Raw genomic sequence first — 7,081 nt, forward strand, 5'->3', positions numbered from 1 at the left:
AATGATTATGAAAGAGTGAGTTTTAGAGGATCACATTGATTATGAGATTATGGAACAGCTGGAAAAATTAGGGCAGGAAGGTCTATGAGTTAAAGGGCTTGTAGACACAACTTGTGGAATGAACAAGGCTGTATGGCCTGACTCCTTTACAGGAAAACTGTTTACGAAAAAGATGATCCATCATCATATTTAAATATCAGAAAATGAAAAGTAATGAAATATATTAACTGAAAAGAGGAAGTTATAACGCTGAAGTAATTAGATTAGTACATACCTTAATGTCAAAACTTCCTTTCTTCTTCCTTTCTGAAAGGGGATGAGGGAGGAGCTTTGACCTCCAAAAAGGAAAGGGAAGAAAATGTAAAAAGACTTAATACGTCTGCTGTTGTTTTTTGCTCTGTTGTTTTTGTCACTATGACAAAAGTCTACATTTACTCTTGTCTCCTATCTGGTGAGTTATTTCTTCTTCTCTGCCCTGCTGTAGCTCATGCAAACATGTAGCCACTACAAACTGATGAACTGCATTTATTCTGTTTATCACCATTATGACAATCTGACAATTTCACTTTTTTTCCCTTAATTTCCATTAGCTCTGACTGTTCTGCAGATGCAGCCTCTCTACATAAAGGGTCATGTTGGGCAAGGTGTAACATTTACATGTTCCAGCTGGGATGTTTGGTTGACTGATGTTAAATCTTATGATAAGTATCTTTGTGAAAGTCCATGCGAGAGAGAACTACACATCATCATCAAAGCAGCATCTGGAGAAACTAAAAACAAGAATAGAATATACATAAACAACAGCGCAACTGGTTTATCTGTGACCTTCACCAATCTCCAGATATCAGACTCTTAACACAAACATATGTGGACTGGAGAGGATTGGCCCTGACCCATACATAGAGGTGAATCTTAAAGTTACAGATGGTAAGTCTGTGCTATTCACTAGTTAACTGTCAGGGTTTGAATGTTTTCCTGTTTTATTTTGGTATTTGGTCTTGTCTTCCTGTTTCCTGTTCCTTGGTTATTCCAGTTCTCTTTACTTCCTCGTCTTGATTACTGTCCCCGCCCTAATGTGTTTCACCTGTGTCTCGTTATCTCTTTGTCTAGGTGTATTTAGTTAGTGTCTCTTCCTCTTGTCAGTTGCCAGATTGTCTTGTCCCTCCTGTCAGCTTTCCAGCATTGTTTCCTGTCTTGACTTTTGTGTTTCTGACTGTTGCCTGATTACCTGATTTTGGATTTTGCCTGTTCCCTTTTGATACTGTTGCCTTATCGGACTGCCTACTCGTGTACTGGACTTCTGGACTGCTTGGAATAAAGAACCTGAACTTTGATTGTGTCTGAGTTCTGCATTTGGAGTGCTGCCCGGTCGTGTGCTTGATATTAACTAGTTAATACCCAGATACTGAACTACTGAATAAAATGTACTGTTTGTTGTTTTCACCTGTCTTTTCACCTTTGGCTCCTTTGACAGCTCCTAAATCAGTCACCCATGGGTTAGCTATCATATTTATTGGTAAGGAGCACACTTGCCTAGATTTCACAGATATTATAAATGCTTGGCAAAAGTCTATTGCAGATTAGAGGTAATGTAACTGTGTTACTGTTTGGCAAAAAACAGCAGCCTTGGTGATGGAACTTGCACAAGTGCTCAGAGGAAGAATTGCATCGTTATGTGAGTCTTATCACCTCTTTTCTATAGAAATGGATTTGCTTACCAATTGTTATGAAGTTGAAAATATTTGTATTCATTTTTTTATTTATTTTTACAGGTGCTTTCCCTGGGCCTCATCCCTCCTGGCGGATCATCGTTCTGCTTTGCAGGAGGGTTACACCTGGAATCATCACTCCCTCCAAAAGTCCAGTAATGACATCCCCCTTTCCGACAATGCTGATCATCAGTGATTTCATCATCAGGGATGTCTGTAAAAAATTGCAAAAACCTTGTTCTTTCCTGGAGCCACTGTGAGGGATTTGACTGAAAAAATCCCCAACCTTTTAGAAAACCATTCCACAGCAACTACGCTTGTGATTCATGTTGGTACAAACGACATCAGTCTCCAGCAGTCTGAACTGCTGAAACATGATTTTAGCCTTCTTTTTAACTTGCTGAAAGGCCACCGTGGGAAAAGATTCTTTAGCTCTGGTCCAATTCCTACATTGCGCCATAGACTTCTCAGCTTGCATACATGGCTCCATTCACACTGTTCCACACATGGGCGTTTTTATATAGACAATTTTGATCTCTTGGAAACGTTCCTCATATAGAAAAGATGGACTACACCCCAGCTGCCTGGGTTCACGGATGTTAACTGCAAACATTCTCCACAGTGTCTCAGCTTCTGATCATTTGAAACACCTGTGCCACTGTGGACACAGACTCTGCCAACAGCCTCCTCCAACACCCCCTACAGGTATGGATTCTGTCTCTCAACAGTAAGTCTGTTTTAACTGGTTGTTTATTTATCTTTCAGACAGAGTTCTTTGTTGAAATTGAAAATAACCTCTTCTCAAAATAACCTGTGGGGTTCCATAAGGATCGATTTTAGGGCCACTTCTTTTTTATCTGTATTAGTTACCCCTTGGTGATGTCATCAGGAGACACAACATCTCTTTCCAGTTATACTGACCCATAACTTGATATGGCCGTGTCTCCTGATAATACAGGACTAACTGATTCCCTGTTGAGATATATTTTTGATGTTAAGATCTGGATGTCGCAAGACTTTTTACAGTTCAACCAAAATAAAACTGAAATTTTAGTCATAGGCTCTAAAGCTCAGAGAGAGAAACTGGTTTCAGTAAGCATGAAACCTTGGTGTGGTCTTCAATTCAAATCTGAACTTTAAGGCTCATGTGGGGTTTGTCTCCAAATCTTCATTTTCCCACCTCAAAAATATAACTAAAATGCGACCATTTCTCTCTCTGAGTGACACAGAAAAACTTATGGATGCTTACATATTGAGCAGGGTTACTACTACTACTATAATGCTCTGCTATCAGGTCCAAAGATGTTATAAATCAGCTACAGCTGATTCAGAACTCTGAATCTGACCAGGAGCAGAAGGACCGAATACATTCCAGCTGTCACACATTACATCTAAGTCCTTACACTGGTTGTCTGTCAGTTTCTATATTGCTATTTTTATTTTTATTTTTTTTAGTTGCTTTTCAAGCACTGGCACTCTTGCACCAGCACATACTGTATGCCTCACATGCTTACAGTGTATGACACAGTACAGCCCCTTACGTCCTCTGGCACAAGTGTGTTAGTTACTGCAAAGTGCAGGCAGCTTTTTTTTTATGCTGCGAGCTGCTACAACAGTCTGCCTGAGGGCCTGAGAGTAGCTTGAAGTGTTAAAATCTTAAATCTTCAGCCTGACTTTTTTTTATTAAGTATGGTTTATAGTTATTATATACTTACTTTTTTATTGTTTTATTCTGTCTATGTTGTCATTTTTTATTTTGTTATTTTATTCATGTTATTTTTCCCTTCCATTGATTTAAAAAATATTTTAATTAGGTTTTAGTCTACCTTTTACCTAACTCTATTTTATTAGTATAGTAGTATTAGCTTTGAAGGTGCTTTGAATAGCTTTTAAAATCTATCTTACTGTATTACATTGTCATCATTTTTATATGTATATGTATCATTTCTAGTCTTTCATGCTATTACAGTACACTTTTTCTGTCTTACTATCGGCTTTTCAGTCATCTGTGAAGCATTTCAAACTGCATTAACCTGTATGAAAGATGCTATACAAATAAAGTTTGATTGATTGATTGACTGAATTTGAGAGTCCACTTTTAAAATTGTATAGCTGATATAAAATGGTTGAAAATAGGCAATATTTTGGTCCATATCCTTATCCTTTCTTACAGGATTGTTTAACATTGCCAGAAAACACTTTTTTTAAAAAACCCATTTGACATGAACTACCACAGTCACTCAAATGAATAGAACAAGGAAAGAAAGTGGTATCCCAAATGCATATGTAGATACAGATGCAGATTTTAACTTTCTATTCATCTCTTCGTAATGACACATCCAGTTTCACATACAGGCTGGGTTTGTGATCTTTTTTTTTTTTTTTAATCACATTCTTAACATGTTTTTTTTATATCAAATATCAAATAGTGCCAACTACTTTTTTACTTTTTTCATGTAAAGTTCTTTGCTGTTTTTGTTGTTTTCTGCAGCAAGGTTCTTGTCTTCCTTTGTTTTTCTCTTCAGCTCATGTAGGGGCCAAGACCAAGTCTATGGCACAGTTGTATGTATGACAGTCCACACAACTATGCCATAGCCTTAATTGACTGATCTATTAATTGGTTGGCCACAGCTGTCCCATATAATTTGAATCAAAATTGTCTCTGATGAATATTCCATATTAATATTTATACTCTACATAGTACAGAGCCTTGTAAAATGCTGCATAATCTATTTTGAAAAAAATACTCTCTTTCTATCCACCGATATTAGATTTGCTTTATTTTGTCAGCATACTGTTCAGGAATCAACACATCAGCATCTGAACCAGTAAAGCACCAGTCATCACAGAGACAATCTGCAGCACTCTCACACCCAGCAACACTCTGACCTCATTAATTTATACTCAGTCACTGCATGCACCCAAATCAGATCAGTATCAAAAAAGCTATATATGAATGCATACGGTGCATCTTTGTATGCAGGCAGACTTTTTGTATGTGGTCAAGTAGATTCTGTGCTGTGCTACTGTGGTTTGACAAGGTTTAGTTGACCCACTTCTCACTGATCTTCTATATGTGAATGTTTCACTTTGTTAGACTACATGTCTTCATAATTAATAGTTTGCTATTTAATTTGTGGTCATGAACAAACTTTCTACATGCTAACAGAATTTCAATCAGGAGAGACTAAATGAACGAAGAGATCAAGAGAAGCAAAGAATGAATATAAATTTATTGAAGATAAAGCAGACTTTGGTGCTTAGACCCCAGCAGGAATGCCACAGACAGCAGTCAAGTGTGGCCAGAGCTTCCCATAGCCAGAGAACTTCCCCCCGGAGCCTAGACCTGGTTGTGGTGAACTGGCGAACTTCGATCAGAGGGTAGATGGAGGTGTAGGGCGTCTGATGGGGTGGTGAAGGGGTGGAGGTGGGACGTGCAGTTTCATTGCTGCAATGACAGCTGAATGACAGCAGAGAGAGAGAACATTTTAAACTTTGACAGCTAACTGGTGATTGGCTCACAAGGCAAGCGTGTCGGGTTGTGATTGGATGAAGACAGGAGTGAGTAAGAGGTGCTGATCAACAGTGGGAAACCGTGCGACAGATTTAAAAGAAATGCACTGGGAGATTGCTAAGCTTCATTTTACACATGCATTTGTCTGCCTTTGCAGTGTTATGATATTTTTTACTTTGAGCTGTCATTACTATGTTTAGTGCCATTTTGGATCATTTTTACAAATGTATGAATAGGTGGACCAGTGCATTGGCTATTAGTTTCAATTCTTAGAAAATGGTTTGAGTATTTTTGTTTGTTTAAATTGGTACTACTTTAATACTGTGCATCAAGCATGTTGGTGTGATGGAGTCTACCAATCTCTCCACCCATCTAGGGTGGATAAAGACCAGGTTTACAGCACTCTCACACCCATTAACAGGCACTCCACATAACTGTCACAACTTTGAATGATCACTGCAGCAGGGGCTTTTGCATCACTATCAAATGAATGATGATATGACATGATATGTTGAAAAATGAAAGTGTAAAAAGAAAATGGCACAAGTGTGTTATTTCATCGTGCTAAATGGAAAATACCCTTCAGTTCTCTTAAGCAAAGATTCAAACATTTTAGACTCTGGCCAGGTTACTATTATGCCATTATGGTTCACTTTGAAAACAGATGTGGCACCTTTGTACAGGATGCTGCACAGATGCATTATATGTAATTTTCAGTTAAATGTTTGTTAAATATAATGTGTTTTTACAGATTCGTCACAACTTTCACTGATTGTATAATTGACTGAGTGGTCAAAACTGTCCCACATCGTCTGATTAAATATTGATCTGATGAATGTCACTGAATCTTTACTTGTCATATCTGTTAATTTCCACACCTTTTCTCTTCAGAATGTTGTTCTGGTCAGTGGACACAAGCAATGGATCACAGATCTGAATACTTTCAAATTTACCCTCATATATGTATATTTGTATTTCATACCTGTTTTGTACTCACACTGCAAATATATGCAACATTATGTTGACAACCAATCTGTTGCTGTCATATTCATTTTATCTCACATTTAGGGATAAAAAGTTGCAAATAATTAATTTAATTTACAATTAGTACTGCACCGCTTTAGTGTCAGACTCATGTCTTCACAGTTCATCCACTTCAGACTGATCCAATGCCTTTGACTATGGCTGTTTATGTTATTTTGCTATTTTTTTCTATCTGTTCAAATTTAAAATCACGATTAAGTAATGGTTTGCTATTTCAGCATGGTTTATTGTTTCGTATTATGTGTCTGTGTGAGTGTGTGTGTGTGTGTGTGTGTGTGTGTGTGTGTGTGTGTGTGTGTGTGTGTGTGTTTATGTTTTCAAAGGCAAGGAGGAGGAGCTTTGAAAGACTGAGGGAAAGGGAAGGGGAAGTTATAATAAAGACCGTGGTTGGACTGAACATGATAAATTCATTCACGGTCATTTTTTTTTTATCTTTGTTCATAATTTGTTATTATGACATTCAATATTTTTCATTCTGATAAAAATCTACATCTACTCTTGTCTTCTTTCAGGTGAGTTTATATTTCTGTATTCTCTGTATCTGCACCTACTCTAGCTGATATATAAACCCTGTAACTGTTGGATGATGCTTTTTTTTTGTTTGTTTGTTTGTTTTGCTAAATGAGTTATTTAGTCATTTACCTTTTGAAAGTAAAGTTTTGCCATCACAAATAATGTGCATGCTTGAAGTTATTTATAGTCTGACAATATGACAATTCAAAAATGTCTCCTTGGTTTTCATTTGTAGCTCTGACTCTTGTGGAGATGCAGACTCTCAACGTATTTGGTCATGTTGGAAAACGTGTGTCATTCG

General features: G+C 37.3%; 1 protein-coding gene across 7 annotated transcripts in view; it reads left to right on the forward strand.

The window, feature by feature from the left end:
• The first annotated feature begins 339 nt into the window (after positions 1-339).
• Positions 340-7,081, forward strand: part of LOC108886321 (uncharacterized) — a 30,127-nt gene continuing 23,385 nt past the window's right edge. For 2 of the 7 annotated variants that reach the window (XR_007813282.1, XM_051070721.1), the window contains exons 1-2: positions 340-451; positions 591-927. The gene's annotated coding sequence lies outside the window, so the exon portion shown is untranslated. Of the gene's footprint in view, positions 452-590; positions 928-1,474; positions 1,517-1,621; positions 1,676-1,772; positions 3,748-7,081 lie in introns of those variants that run through there. The other 5 variants (XR_001959917.2, XR_007813280.1, XR_007813279.1 and 2 more) reach the window with 5 other exon arrangements.

Source organism: Lates calcarifer, linkage group LG5, assembly GCF_001640805.2.
Source record: "Lates calcarifer isolate ASB-BC8 linkage group LG5, TLL_Latcal_v3, whole genome shotgun sequence".
In the NCBI taxonomy this organism is placed as follows: Eukaryota; Metazoa; Chordata; class Actinopteri; family Centropomidae; genus Lates; species Lates calcarifer.